A 25,999-nucleotide genomic window follows, 5' to 3' on the forward strand; every position below is an offset into this window, starting at 1 on the left:
AATTTTTTTCTAAAGGGAGTTCTTTGGGGGTGGAGACCTTGAGCATCAGGAAGTTTCACACCACACTAGCCCCAGTTAGGTAGACAAAGACCGTTTTTCCACTAGGGTGAGTCTGATTTTTGCAAGGATCTGGGAACACTTGAGCAACTCCCACGGATGTTTGAACGGAACCCAGACTTGGCCGCAAGCAATCCCTGAGATTTGCGATGCCTGGACCTAGCCCATACTCTCTGGGTACCACCGGACCTCTGTGCACCTGCACTGATGTCATTGGCTGAGGCAGGCGCATGCGCACTTGTGTTTAGTGGCGTTGCTTGGTTACTGAGCCTAAGGGCAGAGATTCTGAACTGCCAGACTACGCTGCTGGGAAATGGTGGCGTGAGGTGGTTGGCTCTTCAGGAGAAAGATTATTGTGCTCAGGAGGGGCAAAAAGCAGAGGAGGTGAGTCTTCTCTTAAGCTTATAGCTTCTTTGCGGTGAAGATGCACCCCTTTGTGGGGAGGTAGAGGCTGTTAACATCCAGCCCAGGGAGCAGCAGCGCGGGAGGCAGAAGACTCGCGCTCCGCCTCCGAGGCAGAGATCGGGAACGATCCACAAAGCTGCCAGGGCCGGGGCCGGGGCCGGCAACGTCCGGAGAGTGAAGCTGATTATGGTTTGTTTGTGGGTTGTTTTTTTTTTTTGTTTGTTTGTTTGTTTTGATAAGTGGCGTAGATGATAGAGATAGAATGAACAGGTAATCGAGTCAGCGGGGCGGCGGCCATTGGTTACCGGGAGGGGGCGGTGTTCTTCTCCAGGCGGTGAACACACCTGGGAGAAGTGTTCACCTGCCGGGGTGCAGCCAGGTGGAGCTCAGCCTTCCTGTCACCGGCGCTTGGCTGTCTTCCCACCTGCGCTTTTTGTAGCACGGTGATGGAGACCTCTCCTGGGGGCTAGGGCTCAGGCTGACTTTATGAGCAGCAAAAACCAAAACTTAAGGACTGTGGCGAACCAGCGTGACTAGTAATTCCAGGTCCCAAGTGGGAATGGCGCGGAATTAAGAAAATACGCTTAAAGAATTAAAGAATGGGTTTGGAACGGCTCTACAATTGCTGATGGCAAGAAGAGAGTGTGCCCCAAAACTGCATCTTGCTTTATTTATAGGGCAAAGTGGGCCATTACCAAATCAGTGAGATCTCTGATTACGTTTCCAAGCAATCTAAGAATTTTGCCAAGTGCAGAAAACCTCCACCATACGTAGCATCCTAACTATACACAAAATAAGATAGAAGAAACTTGCCTCCAGTCTTTCTGGGGGACAAGGGGGGTAGGATGAGTATCAGCTAACATGGAGGTGTGGGGAAGGGCTTAGCCTTTTGCAACTTAATCAGGCAAATGATATGGGGCGTTGGGTAAACTGCCAGCTTACAGCCAGTTCCCCACACCTCTATCCCCCAAAAATCTAAACTGCCAAAACCTTGTTGGAGCCCTGGCCAGTTGGCTCAGTGGTAGAGCGTCGGCCTGGCGTACAGGAGTCCCAGGTTCGATTCCCGGCCAGGGCACACAGGAGAAGCGCCCATCTGCTTCTCCACCCCTCCCCCTCTCCTTCCTCTCTGTCTCTCCCTTCCCCTCCTGCATCCAACGCTCCATTGGATCAAAGTTGGCCCGGACACTGAGGATGGCTCCATGGCCTCTGCCTCAGGCACTAGAATGGCTCTGGTTGCAACAGAGCGATGCCCCAGATGGGCAGAGCATCGCCCCCTGGTGGGCATGCTGGGTGGATCCCGGTCGGGCGCATGCAGGAGTCTGTCTGACTGCCTCCCTGTTTCCAACTTCAGAAAAATACAAAAATAATAATAATAATTAAAAAGAATGGCCCACTAAAACAAACAAACAAACAAAAAAACTTTGTTGGCTTTTTGGTTCCCAGCAAAGGACCCACTCATAATACCCCTTAAAGAGCACTTTACTGAGTTGTTTTTTTGTTTGTTTGTTTTTGTGGCAGAGACAGAGAGTCAGAGAGAGGAATAGACAGGAAGGGAGAGGGATGAGAAACATCAATTATTCATTGCTGTTCCTTAGTTGTTTATTGATTGATTTTTCATATGTCCCTTGACCGGGGGCTACAGCAGACCAAGTGAATCCTTGCTTGAGCCAGCTACCTTGGGCTCAAGCTGGTGAGCCTTGCTCAAACCAGATGAGCCTGTGCTCAGGCTGGTGACCTCAGAGTCTCAAACCTGGGTCCTTGGCATCTTAGTCCTACGATCTATCCACTGCGCCACCGCCTGGTCAGGCGAGGGTTTTAAAGTGATTTAACTGTATCCATAATAGAAACAAAGTCTGTACAGCATTTATACTTGTTCATGTTTTTATACCGTGATGTCACATACCATAGAAAAGTGCATAATGAGAGAATACACACACACACACACACACACACACACACACACACGGCACATTATTGGTTTGAGGTAGAGAAACACCTCTGTGAAGCTATTTCAAGCCCAAAGCCCCCAAAAGTAATTCAGAAATCCTATGCCTGGAGGGCTCAGTCTCAAGGAATCAGTTTGCAAAGAGAAACCAGAGTGATTTGAAAAGTGTGCTTCAACCTTGCTATAAGAATAGATGCAAAGATTAATAAAAAAAAAACACAATAAAGAGATTCAGATTGATTTAGCTGGAGAAAGCAACAGATGTTCTCATGAGAAAGGTTAAGATTTGAGGATCAGACTCACCCGATGTGAAGTGGAATTGAGCCTTGTAAGGTCAGGATAGACCAAGGGTTGGGAACCTATGGCTCGCAAGCCAGATGTGGCTCTTTTGATGGCTGCATCTGGCTCGCAGACAAATCTTTAATAAAAAATAATAATAGGCCCTGGCCGGTTGGCTCAGTGGTAGAGCGTCGGCCTGGTGTGCAGAAGTCCCAGGTTCGATTCCCGGCCAGGGCACACAGGAGAAGCACCCATCTGCTTCTCCACACCCCCCCCCTCTCCTTCCTCTCTGTCTCTCTCTTCCCCTCCTGCAGCGAGGCTCCATTGGAGCAAGGATGGCTCGGGCGCTGGGGATGGCTCCTTGGCCTCTGCCCCAGGCGCTGGAGTGGCTCTGGTCGTGACAGAGCGACGCCGCGGAGGGGCAAAGCATCGCCCCCTGGTGGGCAGAGCGTCGCTCCCTGGTGGGCGTGCCAGGTGGATCCCGGTCGGGCGCATGCCGGAGTCTGTCTGTCTCTCCCGTTTCCAGCTTCAGAAAAATACCAAAAAATAAAATAATAATAATGTTAAAAATATAAAACATTCTCATGTATTACAATCCGTTCATTTCCTACCGCTCATGTTCATGGTTGCGGGTAGCTGGAGCCAATCACAGCTGTCCTCCACAACACCAAATTTTTATTGGGTAATGCGTAATGTGCATGGGTCGTTGTATGGCTCTCACGGAATTACATTTTAAAATATGTGGCGTTTTTGGCTCTCTCAGCTAAAAAGGTTCCCAACCCCTGGGATAGACAGATATGAATGACGCATCTGCTCTTGAACAAGGTTTCAGAAAACAGGTGCGTTTTCATTGTTACTAGATCAGAAAGAGTGAGCAGGCCAGAGGAGCGGAAAAGAGCATGATCTCAGCTGACTAGAGTGACCGTTACAGGATGTGTCAGAAAGATGCAGAGACACTCCCTAGTGGTAGCAAGGAGGATTGGGACAACAATATGAATTGGCTACAGGCTATCAGGACAGTTTTGAGAGGAAGTTGGGTCAGATCAGTGAAAAAACTCAAAAATTGGTCAATAACTTTTAAGATAACCACTTAATCTATGCTGTATCCTGGGAAAACATTCTAAAAAAGTTATGATTAGGATTTGAGGAAAGGCACAAGAAAAGATGAGTTATATGGGATGGAGGGTAGTAGAAAAGACTATTCTATTGAGTTACTGATTTCGTGATACATGTTTGTCTGACTGAAGCATCCCTTCTGGGAGGGATTATCTGACCCAGGAAATTTGGATGTGGACAAAATTTGTTTAAATAGCAGATGGCACCTGACCAGGCGGTGGCGCAGTGGATAGAACGTCAGACTGGGATGCAGAGGACCCAGGTTCGAGACCCCAAGGTCGCCAGCTTGAGCACGGGCTCATCTGGTTTGAGCAAAAGCAGATGGGTTGAACCCAAGGTCGCTGCCTCCAGCAAGGGGTTACTCGGTCTGCTGAAGGCCCACAGTCAAGGCACATATGAGAGAGCAACCAATGAACAACTAAGGTGTTGCAACGCACAGTGAAAAACTAATGATTGATGCTTCTCATCTCTGTCTGTTCCTGTCTGTCTGTCCCTGTCTATCCCTCTCTCTGATTCACTCTCTGTCTCTGTAAAAACAAAACAAAACAAACAAACAAACAAAAAATAGCAGATGGCTTTGGCAGACCCAGAACTTGATGTTTTCACATATCTCACTATGGAAAACTGCATAAAATAAAAGCCAAAGGAATAGATTGGAAAACATGTGTAAAGCAAAGATCAGTGGAGAAGAAAAAGAAAGTACTCAGATCCAGAAAACAACATGGACCCACTAGGTCGAGAAGGAAAGAACCTATGAAGAAGGTTAATCAGCTGTCTCCCTGAAACTTCTAGGAGAGAAAACTGAACAGAACAGGCATCCAGCAGGAAGGATGCTGCAGACAGGAACACTTCTCTTGAGTAGTAATGACACAGAAGGCCATTAGGGCGCACTTCTTCAAAAGCAACTTCATCTCAGAACTTGCTTACTTGCTGTGGCTCTCCAGCTGAAACAGTTTTGGTGTCAAAGGAGGTGAGAGAACATTCCTTGGTAGGCAGGTTTCCAGGGCCTGAGCAATTCCATAGTGAGTAGCAACAGCCATTGTGGCTCAGGAACAAAAATACTGGTTCATGGAAAAAAGTGGAGAGGACATCAAAAGTTGAAGTCCACCCACAAATCAGCATTAGAATGCCAGAAATAGGGCACTCAGTGGATAAGTCAAAACTGAGTGACTGCCTGACCTGTGGTGGTGCAGTGGATAAAGCGTCGACCTGGAAATGCTGAGGTTGCCGGTTCGAAACCCTGGGCTTGCCTGGGAGGCACATATGGGAGTTGATGCTTCCAGCTCCTCCCCCCTTTCTCTCTCTCTGTCTCTCCTCTCTCTCTCTCTCTCTCTCTCTCTCTCTCTCTCTCCCCCTCTCCTCTCTAAAGTGAATAAATAAAAAATTTAAAAAAACAAAACAAAAACAATAAACTGAGGGACTGATAGTGCTGGTGGGAAGAATGTCTCAGTGAGGACCAGTGGTGGGTGGGATTCAGCCAGTTCGCACCAGTTCCACAGAACCGATAACCTAATCAGGGCTCTCTCTAAGGTGGGCGCCTGAGCAGATGTCCAATGTGGAAATCACAAATTTACATTCCTTACTCTTTTCTAATGTTCATCTGTGCAACAGCATATTCTAAGCACCCATAGTAATGTTCATTCCGTCCATAGGTGAAAAAAATTTTGACAGAACTATGCTTGTAATATTTATTTATTCATTTCATAAAACTTATACCTTTGATGACCTACTACATTTTAATTCCCTCGTATTTGTTACTTCAGTAAACAAACATATAATGTAAGGAGAAAAAGTACCAAACTACCAGGAGGTACCAGCTGTCACTGAAAATGTGTTATATAACAGGTTTATTGTTTTTTGTCAGGTATTATTTAATATTTTTATTAATATTTTAAAACTCTTATAATCTAGTTTTGTGTACCTCTTTTATTGTTCTTTTGTAAGTATTGAATGCATGAAATAATAAATTACTTTTTGGCATAATATAGTTTTTTTATTCTTCAAATGGTCATTAGGGCAGAGAACTGGTTGTAAAATTATTTGAATCCCACCACTGGTTAGGACTCGATACCTGCAACTGCTTCCACTGCCAGCATTAAAGAATGTAAGGCAGGAATATCTTAAATGACAATCCCTAGGAAACAGATGAGTGAACTCCAGTCCCTATTACATCTTGTTTACACATAAGAGACTAAATCCCAATGTTGAATTTAACCTCTCATGGGTGGTTTCTCCCAATTGCTTTTCAAACATTGGGCTATAACATAACATTCAGTGTTTGAAAGTGTACAAATCAGTGATTTTTAGTACAACTGTGTTGTAAAACATCATCACTCCAAACTTTCAGAGTACTTCCATCACAGCAAAAAGAAACCCTGTTCTCATACCTGCCAGCCTGAATTCTCCTCTCTGCAATCCACTGACCACCGCATACTCGCTTTTTCCTGTATGGGTTTGCCGTTCTGGACATTTCATACAAATGGAACCAATCATTGGATGGCCTTTGTGACTGGCTTCTTTCACTTAGCAGGATGTTGGCGAGGTTCATCCGTATTGTTGCCTGTAGCATTCCTCATTCCTTTTTTTTAAAAATTATTATTATTATTATTTTCTTTACAGGGACAGAGAGAGAGAGTCAGAGAGAGAGAGAGGGATAGATAGGGACAGACAAGACAGGAACGGAGAGAGATGAGAAGCATCAATCATCAGTTTTTCGTTGGGACTCCTTAGTTGTTCATTGATTGCTTTCTCATATGTGCCTTGACTGCGGGTCTTCAGCAGACTGAGTAACCCCTTGCTTGAGCCAGCGACCTTGGGTCTAAGCTGGTGAGCATTTTTTATTTTGCTCAAGCCAGATGAGCCCGCGCTCAAGATGGCAACCTCAGGGTCTCGAACCTGGGTCCTTGGCATCCCAGTCCAACGCTCTATCCACTGCGCCACTGCCTGGTCAGACAGCATTCCTCATTTCTTATTAGAGCTAAGTAATAATATTTCATTAGATGAAATATACATTTGTCTATCCATTTTTCATCAGTTCATGGGCATAAATTGTTTCCACTTTTTGGCTATTACGCACAATGCTGCTATGAACATTCAAGTAAAATCCTAATTGGTTTTCAGGGTCATGACTACAGGTCCAGATAAGCATCATGGGTTGATAAACATCCTGGTAAATTAAAACTTATTATTATTATTAGATAGTTCTGATTTTCTGTTATTTTTCTTTGAAAACACTAGGTTTTGGAAAACCCATTTGCGATAACTCTAATAGAACCTGGGGACTGCTTTGTTTTCTAAAGTGTGTAGGTGTGGGAAACAATTATTGTGTATATTTTTTGCTTTGAATTCTTATGAGTGAGGCTCCTGAGCTGCTTAGCAGAGAACAAACTTGGCTCTGATGTCCTGTTCTGCACCTGCTCCAGGAAGGCTGCTGCTGCTACAAGGATGCAGATATTCCCAAATCCTCTCACTGAAATTGAGCAGAAGGAGAAGCTGCAGGGAACGATTTCAGACTTGAAGTTGGGATTTGGGACTTTAATTTCTCTGGATTAATTATGCACAAGGACATTAGAATTTACGTTTTAGCTTTTGGCTTTAACAGAAAGATTTTAGATTTTAATTTTTTAAGATTTTAACCTTTAGTTATATCACTAGGAAATTAATGGGAAGGGTTATATTTTTAGAGCATCACTATATGTTGACATGATTTGGGAAGTATTTTAATTTAATTTGGAATATTTAATTTTAATATCTTAACATTGTTATTTAATCTCATTGCAGAAACTCTAAGAGGCTATACTGGGAAATATGTCTGGACACTATTTTGACAGAAAATGTCTTTGAATTTGGAATGGCCATTGAAATCATTCAGTTAATGACTGTCCCATTTCAGAGCCTAGAGCAAAACCTAATTCTTTCAGCAGAAAGATAGGTCCAAGAAAGTCCCAGTAAAATTCACTAATTTTTATGAAAGGATATATCATAGAAATATTATGTAATGTTTGGTGTGTGATAAGAAAGATGTTAGGAAGTGGTGGATGTGGCGTGTGTGGACTTTGAGAGGCGCTTTCTTTTCATTTAAAGCAGCAGCTGGCACTGGTATATACCAGTGTTTCCTGTGAAGCAATGTGTCTTTAGGATGTATATTTTAGACATGGAATTTATATCTCTGTCAATAGAAGGATCATTCCTTTCCTGACTTGATTGCTTTTAAGCATGGGAACCTGTTATCCTTGGTATGTTAGAGCTCTCTTGCAACTCAGTGGAACATAACTGTGCCACACTTAAAGCTTTAGCTATATCTAGAGCCTGAGATCGAACAGAACTCGAATACGGAAAACCACGAAATACAGCTTCACCCTATGAACCTTAGCATTAGGACAGGTTAAAAAAAATAGAGTCTAATCTAAGACTCCTTTGGTATCTGGTGGTTAGATACATTTCTAACCTTTCAGTAAATCTTGAGTACATTTAGACTAATGTTAAATGATACAAACCACAGTTGTTTAGTGAATGCATGAAATGGGATCATATGATAATTACTATTCCGTTACCAGTTTTTTTTTCACTTAGGGGTGACCTGATAAAATTACACATATTTATGAATTTCATAATTTCTATCTGGTTGTTTTTTTTAAATAATTATTCTAAACAACACTCCAGTGAATATCTTAGCATGAACTGAGTACCTGGTTGTCATGACCTTCTCTCGGGGCAATAAGGCTGGGTCATGTTTGGGGAAAGATGTTGGAGATACAAATTTGCCTGACCTGTGGTGGCGCAGTGGATAAAGTGTCAATCTGGAACACTGAGGTCGCTGGTTTGAAATCCCTGGCCTGCCTGGTCAAGAAACATAGGGGAGTTGATGCTTCCTGCTCTTCCTCCTTCTCTTGTCTTTCTCTCCTTCTGTCTGTCTCTCTCCACCCTCTCTAAAATGAATTTTTTTAAAAAGAGAGAGGTACAAATTTGTATTGGAATTCACCCTCAGATCAAGGTCAAAGACAGCCTCTCAGGAGTCCCCTTGGTTCTGAGAAAACATGAGATGAGGCTCTATGTTTTAGGATGATTCACAGTTTGAGTCGACAAAATATATAGTAGTGGTAAAAAGGTGAAAACCAGTGAGAATAACTGACTCCCCAACTCGAAAGCCAGTGGTGGGCAAACTATAGGCCAACCCTGACCCACTGATTCTGTACAGCCTAGTGCAGCGGTTCTCAACCTTGGGTCGCGACCCCGGCGGGGTCGCCTAAAGCCATCGGAAAATAAATAATGCATATCAGGTATTTACATTCCGAATCATAACTGTAGCAAAATTACAGTTATGAAGTAGCCACCAAAATTATTTTTTGGTTTGGGATCACCGCAACATGAGGAACTGTATTGCGGGGTCACGGCATTAGAAAGGTTGAGAACCACTGGCATAGAAACAAAGGATACTTTATTGCATTTTTAAAATGTTGAAAAAAAATCAAAAGAAGAAGAATATTTTGTGTTATGTAAAATTTGAATTTCAGTGAATAAGTTTTATTGAAACCCAAACAACCACTTCCTTTTTAAGTTTTTTTTTACGTACGAGCTATGGCTACTCAACAGACCATCTATCTGGCTCTTTGCAGAAAAAGAAGGTAACCTTCTAAGTCATTTCCAAAGAAGGTAGGAAATTATTTGACCCTTTTGTTCTCATGGGGCTCTGTAATGCCAATGCCCATCCTGCTTCCTGTGCCCCGTGGGCTATCCCCGCCATGACTGTCTGTGGTGCCCGTCCTGGCAGAGCCCTGTGGCAGCCGGAGTCTTCACAACCCTAGTCTGTCAGTCTAAAAGTGTGATTGATGGGCACGGTCAACTCACTCAACTTGGTAGATTTTTTTTTAATGCTTTGTCCTAAAATTGGTGGAGTAAGTGAACAGCTATAAAGTTGGTGGAGTAAGTGAACAGTTCTATGAAGGACTTTCCCTAGTCCAGTTCATTACTCTGACCTACAGCTTGTGTGAGGAAAGCTGAACAGCCTTCTCTTTCTTTCATCACCAGCTCTCAGAAGAGTAACTTCCAGTTGTTTAGAGTTCTACTTTCAGTTTTAGTTATCTTTATGAATTCGTGGTATTCCATAGATTGATAACACAGATTTTATGTTTTTAATGCTCTGTAATCATTATTTTCTGTGTCCATGTTGTCCCATCTTTAGTGAGTGGGAATGTGTTTTAGTGACTGTCTTTTTATGCTGTCCTAATATTCTGATGGCTCTCTTTCCTTCCGGCATGACAGGGTACTTGCAGCTTCTTCTGTATCTGCTCTGTCCTGGGCAGGAAGTCTATCTACTTTTATGGAGAAACAGTGTTTAGAGACCTGACACCATACATAGTTTTACAATATTATTGACTATATTTCCAATGCTGTACTTTACTTTTTTTTTTTTTGACAGAGACAGAGAGAGAGTCAGAGAGAGAGGGACTGATAGAGACAGACAGGAAGAAAGAGAGATGAGAAGCATCAACTCTTTGTTGCAGCTCCTTGGTTGTTCATTGATTGCTTTCTCATATGTGCCTGACCTGGGAGCTACAGCAAAGCGAGTGACTCCTGCTCAAGCCAGCGAACTTGGGCTCCAGCCAGGAACCATGGGCTTTAAGCCAGTGACCTTGGGCTCAAGCCAGTGACCCTGAGGTTATGTCTATGATCCCACGCTCAAGCCAGTGACCATGGGGTTATGTCTATGATCCCACACTCAAGTCAGATGAGCCTGTGTTCAAGCTGGTGACTTTGGGGCTTCAAACCTGGGTCTTCCACATACCAGTCTGATGCTCCGTCCACTGTCGCCACCCAATTTGTACTTAATCCCTTCACCTTTTTCACCTCCCTCCAAAACTTCTTCCTCTCTGGCAGCCAATCTGTGAACATAGTTTATCTTTCTATTTACGTGTGTTCTTTAATTTCTCTCAAGAGTATCTTATACATTTGGGTAGATTTACTTCTAATATTTTTATTGTTTGTTTTTTTTGTATTTTTCCGAAGCTGGAAACAGGGGAGAGACAGTCAGACAGACTCCCACATGCGCCCGACCGGGATCCACCCGGCACGCCCACCAGGGGCGACGCTCTGCCCACCAGGGGGCGATGCTCTGCCCCTCCGAGGCGTCACTCCGTTGCGACCAGAGCCACTCCAGCGCCCGGGCCATCTTTGCTCCAATGGAGCCTCGCTGCGGGAGGGGAAGAGAGAGACAGAGTAGAAGGAGAGGGAGAGGGGTGGAGAAGCAGATGGGCGCTTCTCCTGTGTGCCCTGGCCGGGAATCGAACCTGGGACCCCTTGCACGCCAGGCCGACGCTCTACCACTGAGCCAACCGGCCAGGGCCAATATTTTTATTCTTATGACATTTAAAATAATACTAATTTTAAATTCCTGTTCCAGTTTTCTATTAGTACACAAAAATACAATTGGTTTTAGAATACTTACCTTATATAGTGTAACCTTGTTAGGTTTATCAGTTCTTGCATTTTGAAACATTTTCTTTACAAAATTATGTAAAGGTAACATAAAGACCATTTTATTTCTTTCTATGTAATCTTTATTTCTTACTTGCCTTATAGTACTGGATTAAAATGTCCAGAAAAACGTGGGAAAATGTACTATGAGCAGACATCATTTCCTTGTTCCCAACTCTGTGGCAAACATGGTCAATATTTCATCAAGTATGATAATTGCCTGGAGGCATTTCATAGCCATTTCTGTTAGACGCAGGAAGCTCTCTTCTACTCAGAGTTAATTGACATGTTTGATCATGAATGGCATTTGAATTTTGTCATATAATGTTTGTCCATCTTTTAAGAGTTTTGTGACATTTTTTCTATTATAATTGGTGAATGTGGCAATTTATGTTGAATGATTTTGCACCAGCCTTGCATTCCTAAAATGACTCACATTTGGTCATGACACATTATTATTTTCATATATTGTTGCCTTTGTTTGTTAACAGTTTGTCACTGGTATTTGTTCCTATGACCATGAGGAATGTTAGCCTGCTATTTCTTTTTCTTGTAACACCTTTTTCAGGTTTGATATCAGGGTTATGCTGCCTGCAGGAAAAGAGCCAGTAAATATTCCTCCTCTTGTATTTTCTGAAATATATGATGTATAGTTAATAGCATTTCTTCACTTTTCCCTTAAATGTGTGGCAGAATTCACCAATGAAGTCATTTTTGCATGGAGTTTTTCTGCAAATTCATTTTCTTTAACAAATAAGGCTATTCAGCTATTTTGTTTCTTTTTGGGTCAATTTTGGTATATTTTGTCTTACAAGAAATTCATCCATTTTTACCAATAGATTATTTTATCATTTTAAGTCTCTACTGATGTACAATTTTTGATTTGATATCAGTAATTTCTATTATACATCCTTTGTATTTCTTGGTCAAGAAATCATTGATTTTATAAATTTATTTTCCAAAACCCAACTTTGAATATTAATTTTTTAATTATTTCCCTATTTGCTAATCCATTGATTTCTGCTCTTTATTCCTTCTTGTTTTCTACCTTGAGATAAATTTTCTTTTTAGTTTCAAGTTTTTTAAAGGTGATAGGTTAAGGTATTGATTTAAACCTTTATTCTTTTCTAAGAAAGTGTTTAATGCTATAAAGTTCTGTTTAAATACTGGTTTAACTGTATCTACAAGTTTTTATATGATGGGTATTCTGATCATTTATTTCAAAATATTGATACATTCCTATTATCCTGTGACTTCTTCTTTGACCATGGATCAAGTAATGCTTTTATTTTGTCTTTATTTTTTACAGATACTTGAACTGGACCTAGAATTCTAGGTTGAGAGGGTTACTTTCTTTCAGCACTTAAAAAATGAGGTTGTCAGCCCTAGCCAGTTGGTTCAGTGGATAGAGCATTGGCCCAGCATACGGATATCTGGGTTCAATCCCTGATCAGGGCACACAGAAGAAGTGACAGTCTGCTTCTCTTCCTCTACTTCTCCCCCTTCTCTTTTTCTTCCCCTTTCACAGCCAGTGGCTTGATTGGTTCAAGTGTCAGCCCCAGGCACTGAGGATAGCGCAGTTGGTTCAAGCATCAGCCCCAGATGGGGTTTTCCAAGTGGATCCAGGATGAGGCACATGTGGGAATCTATCTCCCCTCCTGTAACTTAAAAAGAGAAAAAGAAAAAAACAAAACACTCAAATGTTGTTGTGAGTCGGAGGCACAGAGAGAGAGATCAGCAGGCGAAATGTCAGTGAACTAGCAAAGGACCACCGCTCACTCAGGCAAATGGCTTCGAGTTTGCGCTGTGTCCTATTTTTTATTCACAAGATTTCAAAAAGCTTGTTTACTTAGAAATTGGCATAGCATCAAGCATAACCTTTAATTAAGAATACATGGACTACATCTGCATGATAGCTTAATAACAATACAATATCAAAAAACATTAACTGTTATTGCTTCTATGGTTCTCACAACATTCCTCTCTTTATCTCAAGGAATAGCCTTGAAGGGAACAGTAAAATCTTATGAGAATGTTTTACTGAGAAGAGAGTCTAGCAACCACTTTCAGTCACATAGACTTGTTTCAGTGACTCGCCTTAGAATCACAAAACAATTCTCTTGGCAAAACATTCTTTTCTTGTTGGCTGTGTTCCCATCCAAGGTCATGCAATAGATTACTCCACTACACTCAAATGTGTGCAGTTATTTTCTACATTGAAAAGACCAAAGAACCTATATACATAATCCATGCATACAGAGTAGCACTATCCAGAGGGAAAGGATATTAGCTAAGGAGAGTGGGGTAAAGGGGGAGAAAATAGGAGTGAAAAGAGACTTTGCATGAGGCATGAGGGGCACATGTGGTATGCAGATTGTTATATCGAGTAGGACACTTGAAACCATGTCAACACAATAAATTAAAAAATAAATTAAAAGCCCTGGCCGGTTGGCTCAGCGGTAGAGCGTCGGCCTAGCGTGCGGAGGACCCGGGTTCGATTCCCGGCCAGGGCACACAGGAGAAGCGCCCATTTGCTTCTCCACCCCTCCGCCGCGCCTTCCTCTCTGTCTCTCTCTTCCCCTCCCGCAGCCAGGGCTCCATTGGAGCAAAGATGGCCCGGGCGCTGGGGATGGCTCTGTGGCCTCTGCCCTAGGCGCTAGAGTGGCTCTGGTCGCAACATGGCGACGCCCAGGATGGGCAGAGCATCGCCCCCTGGTGGGCAGAGCGTCGCCCCTGGTGGGCGTGCCGGGTGGATCCCGGTCGGGCGCATGCGGGAGTCTGTCTGACTGTCTCTCCCTGTTTCCAGCTTCAGAAAAATGAAAAAAAATAAATAAATTAATTAATTAATTAATTAAAAAAAATTAAAAGACTTTTGTTTAAACCCCATAGCAAATAACACTGAAAGTTTTTGTCCACACTTAGGGACTCTGTATACAAAATACCTTAATTATTATTATTATCACTGTTATTACTATATTTTTCTGAAGTGGGAAGCAGAGAGTCAGACAGACAGACTCCCACATGCGCCTGACAGGATCCACCTAGCATTCCCACTAGGTGGCGATGTTCTGCCCATCTGGGGTGTTGCTCTGTTACAACCACAGCCATTCTAGCGTCTGAGGCAGAGGCCATGGAGCCATCCTCAGCACCCGGGTCAACTTTGCTCCAGTGGAGCCTTGACTGCCAGAGGAGAAGAGAGAGAGAGAGAGAGAGAGAGAGAGAGAGAGAGAGAAAGGAGAGGGGGATGGGTGGAGAGGCAGATGGGTGCTTCTGTGTGCCCTAACTAGGAATCAAACCCGGGACTTCCACACGCCCAGCCAACACTCTACTGCTGAGCCAACCGGCCAGGGCTCAAAATACCTTAATTATTAATAAGCCAATGTGTACGATACCAATAGCATTTAAAAAAAATTAAAACCAAACATGCTTCTGGCATGATAAAATTATGGAATTAAATTGGGTTTCCAGCCCTGGCTGGTTAGCCAGTCAGTTAGAGTGTCATCCCAAAACACCAAAGTTGTGGGTTGGATACCCAGTCAGGGCATATATGGGAAGTGACCAATAAATATTTCTCTCTCTTTCTCTCTCTCACCTATTATTTCAGCCACTGTTAATTAGGTCACCTGCTCTCTGCAGCTAAATTCTATCTGATAAATTTCCAAGACCTATGGGATGTAATCTACATCTTTCATAAGCTTGCCTTAGCCAGGTAGTCACACATTTCCAGCCATTCCCATAGCACACTTTTTGTACCATCAAAACTGAACTTATAGCCTGACCAGGCACTGGTGCAGTGGATAGAGCATCAGACTGGGACATGGAGGACCCAGGTTCAAAACCCTGAGGTCATTGGCTTGAGTGCAGACTTATCTGGCTTGAGCACGAGCTCTCCAGCTTGAGCACAGGATCGCTGGCTTGAGCGTGGGATCATAGACAGAACCCCATGGTTGCTAGCTTGAGCCCAAAGGTCACTCGCGGGCTTGAAGCCCAAGGTCACTGCCTTGAGTCTAAGGTTGCTGGTTTGAGCAAGGGGTCACTTGGTCTGCTGTAGCCCCCCCCCCCCCCGTCAAGGCACATATGAGAAAGCAATCAATGAACAATTAAGGAGACTAAGGAGCCACAATGAAGAATTGATGCTTCTCATCTCTCTCCCTTCCTGTCTGTCTGTGTGTCTGTCTCTCTCTCTGTAAAAACAAAACAAAACAAAAACCCTGAACTCATAAATCCTGATAATCCTGGATAATCTCCGCATCTCCAAGCCCTTTAATCACAGGCACACACTCCCTCTGCAGCATGTCCAAATCTCCCCCACCCCGCTGCTCTTTCCCCCAGGTACATTTTCTTTGCTTTCTCTCTTCTAAGTTCCAAGGGCTCTTCTTCTGCTTTTGTAACTAGATTCTGGAGCCCACGCAGCCCAGCTGGCTCACTTCTACTACTTCTGTAACTTTCTAAATAAGCTTTCTCATAATTTGAAAAAACAAAACAAAACTAATCACACCTGCAGAGTCTCTTCTGCCACATGTGTAACATTCACAGGTTCCAGAGAGGAGGACCTGGTATCTTTGAGGGCCATGATTCAGCATACACAGGAGGTAACATTAGGAAGCTGGAAAGAGTGTTTCCAATGGAAGGAACAGCAAAACAGAGCACACTGACATGACATCAGAGTGTGTGGGAATGTAGCAGGAATCAAAGGGGAAAGAGAAGCCCAGACAAGTTGATAAGGAAGTAGGATTTTAATAGCTGGTGGAGCAGCATGACCCCAAAAGAGGCAATAAACCACGAGCTTCCCGAAGTTAGATTCCTTACATCTTATATACCTTTTACAGAATATATATGTTCATGCAAGGGGCTCATAATCCCTTTGTCTAGAGGTAAATGTTGCTGGTTTAAGTTCTTGTGTCAAAAATTGGAGGCTTCTGGCTTAATACTAGAAGGCAATCTTAAATAGTGAATTGTTCACACTGTAGATTCTCTTTGTTCTTGGATCCAAGACCTCTGGCTTCAGGGCTCTGTCTGATTTCTCCCCTGAAGAACTTATTCTCTTCAGTTGGCTCCTTTCCTTTGTCTTGTGCAAACATCCTTTATTCTAGGTGCTAGTTATTGTCTGTCTTATCTTTCTTGCTTTTATTAGTGTGCTAATTCCTAGATTTTCTCGGACAGCTTCAATTTTGTATATTGGTGGCCCTAGCTATTAAACATGGAAAGAAGGCCCAGTACACAAAAGACCCCTTTCTGTTGTCTCCTGAAGCACTTTCAAGAAGCTTATGGAGACAGCCACAGGTATGGAATTAAATGGTCCAAGAGAAGGCTTCACACTCTCTGTGAATCAGAATGGCCCTCCCTTGGAGTTGGATGGCCATCAGCCAGAACTTTTAATCCCCGGCTAGTCAGGGCAGTTTGCAACATCATAACTGAGGATCCAGGCCACCTTGATCAGTTTCCATATATTGATCAATTGCTAAATTTAATAATGAGCCTGACCAGGCGGTGATGCAGTGGATAGAGCGTTGGACTGGGACTGGGATGCCGAGGACCCAGATTCGAGATCCCGATGTCATCAGCTTGAGCGCGGGCTCATCTGGTTTGAGCAAAAGCTCACCAGCTTGGACCCAGGGTCGCTGGCTCGAGCAAGGGGTTACTCAGTTTGCTGAAGACCCGCGGTCAAGGCACATATGAGAAAGCAATCAATGAACAACTAAGGTGTCGCAATGCGCAACGAGAAACTAATGATTGATGCTTCTCATCTCTCCGTTCCTGTCTGTCTGTCCCTATCTATCCTTCTCTCTGGGGGGAAAAAAAATTAACAATGAATTCGCCACAATGGCTAAGAGCATGCTCTATACTAAGAGGGTGCCACATCTTCTTAGGCCAGATTTGAGTCTAAAGCAGAAAGGGAATATAAGAACAGCCCCAAGACTTCCTGTCCTTACAGAGCCCCCTGAGGAAACTGAATTAGACAAGAAGGTAAAAAAGCAGTCCTAAGGCTGGGAGGAAGATAAATGGAGGAAAATAGGGATCACATCGAGGCGGCTTTCCCCTCCACTAGACCTCAATGGGGTCACAACTCCCAGGGGGGAAAAGCCTCGCTGGACGGTTTTCACCCATATCTCTTGTTGGGACTGAAGGCGGTAGCCCGAAAGCCCACCAACCTCTCGAAGGTTGCAGGAATTGTCCAGAATCCACAGGAATCCCCTGCCGCATTTTTTGAACACCTTTGTGAAGCATACCGGGTGTAAACCCCCATAGACCGGATGCTACCGAAAACAGCGTGGCTGTTAATTTGGCTTTTGTCATGCAGTCAGCCTCAGATATTAAAAAGAAACTTCAAAAGCTAGAAGGGTTTGAGGACATGAGTAAGTCCCAGTTAATTTCAATAACTCAGAAAGTTTTTCATAATAGGAAGACAATTGAGGTAAAACAAAATAAAAGAATAGCTAAAACAGTAGTTAGCAGCGCTCCAAGAGACAAACTCTTTTAAGGGCAAGGGGCCCCCAAGAGAGTGAAATACAGAAGGAAGAAATTTGAGGAGGAATAAGACTCTGCTAAGAAAGAATCAATGCACCTACTGTAAGGAAGAAAGGCATTGGAAAAATAAATGTCCCATATTACAAACAGCCAAGGCAGGTCCTAAGATCCTGAACCTCGAGGACTGATGAGGCGAAGGCTCTTTTCATTGAACCCCCGGGAGCCTATGGTAACCGCAGAAATGGAAAAAACTGGGGACTTTCTAATAGACACTGGAGCAACACATTTGGTTTTAACTAAGCCTCTGGGGCCCATCACCACTCACAAAACTCCAGTACAAGGGGCCACTGGAAAAACTGCTTGCTACCCATGGACCACCCAGCGGACAGTCAATCTAGGGTAGGGGTCGGGAACCTATGGCTCATGAGCCAGATGTGGCTCTTTTGATGGCTGCATCTGGCTCACAGATAAATCTTTAATAAAAAATAATAATAATGTTAAAAATATAAAACATTCTCATGTATTACAATCCATTCATTTCCTACTGCTCATGTTCATGGTTGCGGATGGCTGGAGCCAATCACAGTTGTCCTCCGGGACTACACCAAATTTTTATTGGATAATGCGTAACATACACGGGTTGTTGTCTGGCTCTCACAGAATTACATTTTAAAATATGTGGCGTTCATGGCTCTCTCAGCCAAAAAGTTTCCTTACTCCTGATCTAGGGCGAGGAATGGTCACCTACTCATTCTTGGTCATACCAGAGTGCCCCTATCCCCTGATAGCATGGGACTTGTTACAAAAACTCTAGGCCACAATCTCCTTTAAGGGGGAAAATACCACCTTAACTATAGGAAACAATAAGGGAATTTCAAACTCTGGGTTACAGCTACTCCTAACCTGCCCCCTCTCTGAAGAATACCTTTATCAGGAATCAGCTGAACTGGAAAATACCCACAGCCCATCTCTACTCCAGTAGCTTCAGGAAAGTTTCCCAGAAATATGGGCTGAAACCAACCCTCCTAGACTAGCAGCCCACCAGCCACCTGTGGTCATACAATGGCTATCCACTGCGACTCCAGTAGTGATAAAATAATATCCAATGAGTCAGGAAGCTAAGGAGGAAATAGCTGCCACATATGGTGTCTCTGGGAAGCAGGAATCTTGGTGCCTTGCCAATCCCCATCGAACAGTCTCTTATTATCGGTCGTAAAGCCCAGAACAAAGGATTACCAACTAGTCCAGGACCTTTGAGAAGTTAACAAATGGGTAGAGACCATACACCCTACAGTCCCTAACCCGTACATGTTGATAGAGACAATACACCCTACAGTCCCTAACCCATACACGTTGATAGAGACCATACTCCCTACAGTCCCTAACCCGTACACATTGATAGAGACCACACACCCTACAGTCCCTAACCCATACACGTTGATAGAGACCATACACCCTACAGTCCCTAACCCATACACGTTGATAGAGACCATACTCCCTACAGTCCCTAACCCATACACATTGATAGAGACCATACTCCCTACAGTCCCTAACCCGTACACGTTGATAGAGACCATACTCCCTACAGTCCCTAACCCGTACACGTTGATAGAGACCATACTCCCTACAGTCCCTAACCCATACACGTTGATAGAGACCATACATCCTACAGTCCCTAACCCGTACACATTGATAGAGACCATACACCCTACAGTCCCTGACCCGTACACATTGATAGAGACCACACACCCTACAGTCCCTAACCCGTACACGTTGATAGAGACCATACACCCTACAGTCCCTAACCCGTACACATTGATAGATACCACACACCCTACAGTCCCTAACCTGTACACGTTGATAGAGACCACACACCCTACAGTCCCTAACCCGTACACGTTGATAGAGACCACACACCCTACAGTCCCTAACCCGTACACATTGATAGATACCACACACCCTACAGTCCCTAACCTGTACACGTTGATAGAGACCACACACCCTACAGTCCCTAACCCATACACGTTGATAGAGACCATACACCCTACAGTCCCTAACCCGTACACATTGATAGATACCACACACCCTACAGTCCCTAACCTGTACACGTTGATAGAGACCATACTCCCTACAGTCCCTAACCCATACACGTTGATAGAGACCATACATCCTACAGTCCCTAACCCGTACACATTGATAGAGACCATACACCCTACAGTCCCTGACCCGTACACATTGATAGAGACCACACACCCTACAGTCCCTAACCTGTACACGTTGATAGAGACCACACACCCTACAGTCCCTAACCCATACACGTTGATAGAGACCATACACCCTACAGTCCCTAACCCGTACACATTGATAGATACCACACACCCTACAGTCCCTAACCTGTACACGTTGATAGAGACCACACACCCTACAGTCCCTAACCCGTACACGTTGATAGAGACCATACACCCTACAGTCCATGACCCGTACACATTGCTCAGCCTCCTGCACCTTGAGCACCGGATCTATACAGTCCTAGACCTTAGAAATGCCTTCTTCAATATCCTGCTAGCCCCTAAAAGCCAGCCTGTTTTTGCCTTTGAGTGGATAGACCCAGCAGGAGAATTCTCTGGCCAACTAACATGGACTAGACTGCCTCAAGGCTTCAAAAACTCTCCTACTATCTTTGATGAGGCCCTAAGCACAGACCTAGTAGCCTTCCAGCAGGAACATCAAGACTGTGCCCTACTCTAATACGTAGATGACCTACTACTGGCAGCATCTATGGAGGAGCGCTGTCTCGAGGCCACTCGAGACCTCCTAGCCTCACTACAAGTATTAGGGTACCAAGTGTCAGCTAAAAAGGCTCAACTCAGCACCCCAGAGGTTACTTATTTAGGCTACAGCAGTGTTTCCCAACATGGGGCCCATGCCCCACAGGGGGGCAATTCGATAGTTAAGGGGGGCAATTTAAAAATGGACTCAACAGGACTTTAACTCTTTCGCCCTGGGCCATTTAAATGCAATGCTAGATATCGGTGCCAAATTTAACAAAAAATGTAATTCTTAAATAATTGCGGTAAATAATTATTAAGTATAATTTCGTTTGACGAGACCAAAATATCAACTGGGTGATTGGCGTCGTCAAGTAAACTTTGTCCAGGGTTCACCGCGGAGCTTGCCATCTGCCGCGGGGAACCCCGGACGTTTTAAAAACTCGCTAAACAACGCAGTTATTCTCACCTAATCGGCCCATCACAACTTCTGTAGTGTTTCACATCATTCAGTTGGTGTTAATTTGAAATAAGTGTCAGTCAAAACTGTTGTAAAAGCTCGTTGATTTAATAAATATACATATATATATTGTATAGATATAATTGGTAAGTATTTGATTTTATTTTTATCAATATTAAACTCTTTATTAAGTACTTCTTGCATTGGGGCTAGAAAGCAATAATATTTTATAAATATTATTGGGGCTATAATAGTGCATGCATGACAATTTTAATTTTAGAAGCATAACTTTCCAGAAAATTTTGTCAAGTGGAAAAATATAGATACCTTTTGATTTGTGGTGGTAGTGTAGTAAATGGTGTTATATACATTTAAATAAATATGAATTTTTAGTATACGTTTACTCTATGTCACATTGAATATATTTTAACACATATTTTAATATCAGCATTTCTTAAAATGGTTCTTGAAAAAGATGACAAAGATGTAAAAGCTATGCCACTCAGTAATAATACTGTTAGCAGAAGAATAGACGAAATGAGTGAGGATATTGAAAAACAACTTATTGAAAAGCTGAAAACAAGAAAATTCTCCTTGCAAATGGATGAATCAACTTTGAGAGACAGTGAGGCAGTATTGATAACTTACGTAAGATATATTGATAAAGGACATTTTGCTGAAGAAATGTTCTGTAAAAGATTAGAAAGCACCACTACCTCCAAAGATATATATAATAAGCTAAAAAACAACTTAGATGTCAATGATATACCAATGCAAAATATAACATCTTGTGCTGCAGATGGTGCTCCCAATATGATGGGCAAGAAAAATGGCTGCTTAAAATTGATGAAAGATACGAATCCAGAAATGATTCTTGTGCATTGTGTTATTCATAGGGAAAACTTGGTAGCTAAAAACATCTCGCCTGTTCTGAATGAAGTATTACATACAGTAATAAAGTGTGTTAATGCTATTAAAGCTAATGCCAAATGTGAGCGTCTTTTCAAGCTATTTTGTGAAGAACAAAATGAAGACCATGTGAGACTTTTCCTTCATACTGAAGTAAGATGGCTATCTAAAGGAAACTGTTTGAAAAGATTTATGGAACTGTTTGATACTCTTAGTGATTTTTTTTTTTTTTCATTTTTCTGAAGCTGGAAACAGGGAGAGACAGACAGACTCCCGCATGCGCCCGACCGGGATCCACCCGGCACGCCCACCATGGGGCGACGCTCTGCCCACCAGGGGGCGATGCTCTGCCCATCCTGGGTGTCGCCATGTTGCGACCAGAGCCACTCTAGCACCTGGGGCAGCGGCCAAGGAGCCATCCCCAGTGCCCGGGCCATCTTTGCTCCAATGGAGCCTTGGCTGCAGGAGGGGAAGAGAGAGACAGAGAGGAAAGCGCGGCGGAGGGGTGGAGAAGCAAATGGGTGCTTCTCCTGTGTGCCCTGGCCGGGAATCGAACCCGGGTCCTCCACACGCTAGGCCGACGCTCTACCGCTGAGCCAACCGGCCAGGGCCTCTTAGTGATTTTTTAAGCGACAAACCTGAAATGAAGTATCTGTTAACAATAGATGGTAAAGCATTTGTGAGTTATTTAGCCGATATCTTTGAAAAACTAAATATATTAAATAAGCAACTTCAAGGAACAAATAAAATTCTTGTCGATGCAAAAGCAAAGATATTTGGTTTCATTACCAATATTGAGTTATGTCAGAAACATATTAACGACAAAAACTTTAAACAGTTTCATTGGCTCCAAAAATGTGAAGTAACTGATACCGCTTTACTTGTTATTGTCAATCATTTGAATATTCTATCGGCTGATTTAAAAGAAAGATTTTCTGATTTAAAACAAAATGATTTCCCAACATGGATGATGCAGCCAATGTTAGTGGATTTGTTTGATATATCAAATATGCAGTATCAAGAAGAACTCACAGAATTGCAAAATGATGAGTCAGTTAAAGCTTTATTTAATATCAAAGGAGCGATGGCATGGCTTTGTGAGGAAACAGAAATCAAATACCCAAATTCAACCAAATGTGCAAGAAAACTATTGCTACCATTTCCATCTTCATTTTTAGCTGAATGTGGATTTAGTGCTGTAAATGATTTACTGGTAAAAAAAAGAAATCGGCTGGATATAACACAATGTGGAGACTTGAGACTAAAGCTAACCAAATAGGAACCTAATATAAAATCTCTGTGCAGCAAGCATCAAGCGCAAGGATCACACTAAATTAAAATAATAAATTAATATAGAAAAATCTGTATTAAAATTATTTGGAATTTAAATTTCTGTTTTTCATTATATGTTTTGAAATTTTACTTACTGTGTTTTGTTAACAATTTCATAGTGATTTCTTCCTAGAACCTATCATTTATGTTTATTAAGTGAACAAATCAATTTTTTTAATGTTAAAAATTATGTATGTTACATGGGGGAGGACATAAAAATTTTAGAAAGGTTAAGGTGGGGCATGGCACAAAAAATGTTGGGAAACACTGGGCTACAGGGTCAAAGAAGGACAAAGAACTCTGTCTTATGAACGCATCGAGGCCATACTCCGGGTCCCCACTCCAACAACTAAAAGGCAAGTAAGAGAATTCCTTGGGGCTATAAGATATTGTAGACTGTGGATTCTAGGTTTTGCCAAACTAGCAAAGCCTCTCTATGCCTGCACGGGTGGGTCACAACCCCTAAACTGGACTGAGAGCAAAAGCCTTTGAGGACCTTAAGAGGGCTTTAGGATCAGATGCTCTTGCCCTACCTGATGTCTCGAAGCCCTTCCAGCTATTCATTCATGAGGCTCAGGGAATCACAAAAGGGGTTTTAACTCAGCCTTTAGGACCTTGGAAACGACTGGTTACCTACCTGTCCTAGCGGCTGGATGGCCTGCCTGCCTGAGGGCCATAGCTGCAACTGCAATCCTAGTTAAAGAAGCTGACAAGCTCACATTAGGTCAAGAGCTAACTCTGACAGCACCACATGCAGTGGAAGCACTCCTAAAGGGGACTCCAGAGAGATACATGTCTAACACCTGAGTAACCCAGTTCCAAGCTTCACTCCTAAATCAGCCCAGGATACGGTTTCAGAAAACAACTGCCATTAACCCCACGAGCCTACTCCCAGATGACGACCTGAACATCCCATTACATGACTGCACAGAGGTCATCAACATCATACAGACTGCCTGACCAGACTTAAAGGGCTCTGAGCTGCCTGACACCAATGAGGTACTGTACACAGACGGGAGCAGCTACACACAGGACGGCCTCAGGTACGTGGGGACTGCAGTAGTGACCCTGGATTGGGTCATTTGGTCACAGGTGTTGAGCCGGGGAGCTTCAGCACAAAAGGCAGAATAGCCCTTACCCAGGCCCTCAGATGGAGAAAAGGAAAGGCAGTTTTCATTTACATGGACAGCAGGTAGCTTTTGCTATGGCACACATACACAGTGCCATTTATAAAGAAAGAGGGCTACTTACCTTGGCTGGGAAGGATATAAAAAATAAAAAAGAAATCTTAATATTACTAGAAGCTACCCAACTCCCCTCAGCTGTAGCAATCACTCACTGCAAAGGGCACCAAAAAGGAGATTCAAGAGAAGCCCGGGGAAACTGAGCAGTGGACCTAGAGGCCCGAGCAGTAGCCATAAAACCAGTGGGGCTCTCCAAGTTTTAGTGACTTTGCCTGAGCTGCATGACACCCCTCACTACAGTCAGGAAGCAACTACCTTAGCTGAAGAGAAAAGAGCTACTGAAAATGTCAATGGCTGGTGAATCCTACCAAATGAAAGAATCTTAATTCTAGAGACATTAAGGCAGACAATAGCCTTCCAAATACATCAAGCCTCCCACCTCAGCACATCCGAAATGACTAAATTGCTCCAATCCAGGTATTTCATACCATGCCTGGACCAGATACTAAGTAGCGTTGTAGGACGTTGCCAGGCCTGCACATGAGTAAATGCAAAACAAAGTAGGAAAACACCCTTAGAAGTTAGAGAAAAAGGAATCATGCCAGGAGAACATTGGGAAATTGATTTTACTGAAATAAAGCCACCCCATGCAGGGTACAAGTATCTCCTAGTCTGTGTAGACACTTTCTCCAGGTGGGTAGAAGCCTTCCCCACTAGGTCAGAAACTGCTACCACAGTACTTAGGAAATCACTTCATAAAATAATTCCACAATATGGCCTCCCCACAGCCATGGGTTCTGACAATGGGCCGGCATTCATTGCCAAGATATCCCAGGACTTAGCCAAAATCTTAAATATTAAGTGAAAATTACTTTGTGCCTACAGGCCTCAAAGTTCAGGTCAGATAGAGCGTACGAATCAGACCTTAAAAAAATTCTAACTAAATTTGTTTTTTGTAACCGGTGAAAACTGGCCAACCTTACTCCCACTAGCCCTCCTTAGGGCAAGGTGTACCCCCTATAGAGAAAATTTTATGCCTTTTAAAATAATGTTTAAAAGACCCCCTCCATTACTACCAAAACTCAGAAAAGAAAGAAAAGCTTAGTTAAGTAACCACTCCTTCCTTAAGTACTTGCAGGATCTGCAAATTACTCAGCAGGCTGTTCAAAGGACTGTCCGAGAGGCACTTCCAGCACTGCCAGGAGATCCAGTACATCTTTTTCAGCCTGAGGACTCAGTCTGGGTAAAGGAGTACACCACCCAAGAATTGACTCCTACATGGACAGGTCCACACACAGTGATCCTGACCATTTCCACTGCAGCCAAGGTAGATGGCATGCCCACCTGGGTCCACCATAGCTGATTGAAACATGCAGTCCCAGCAGAGACACCCTCATGGACAGCGGAGACTGACCCCACCAACCCTTGTAAGTGAACCCTGAGAAGGACAGCATGCCCTACTCCAACTACAAACTGGAAGCTGGTTGGTCTACATATGGCTAATGCATGAAGAAACTCACTAAGAACCTCCTTTAAATTAGACTTTAAGAAAAAAAAGAAAAAATAAATTGTTATAAAGGCCAGTTAATTTTATGTAAGTTGC

At 43.2% G+C, this 25,999-nt stretch overlaps 1 long non-coding RNA gene across 1 annotated transcript; it reads left to right on the forward strand.

The window, feature by feature from the left end:
* The first annotated feature begins 386 nt into the window (after window positions 1–386).
* On the forward strand, window positions 387–25,999 carry LOC136306714 (uncharacterized). The gene is made up of 3 exons (XR_010725662.1): window positions 387–441; window positions 9,378–9,454; window positions 25,526–25,999. It is a non-coding gene; the product is annotated as an uncharacterized lncRNA (long non-coding RNA).

This window comes from Saccopteryx bilineata, chromosome 5, assembly GCF_036850765.1.
Source record: "Saccopteryx bilineata isolate mSacBil1 chromosome 5, mSacBil1_pri_phased_curated, whole genome shotgun sequence".
NCBI classification, from domain to species: domain Eukaryota; kingdom Metazoa; phylum Chordata; class Mammalia; order Chiroptera; family Emballonuridae; genus Saccopteryx; species Saccopteryx bilineata.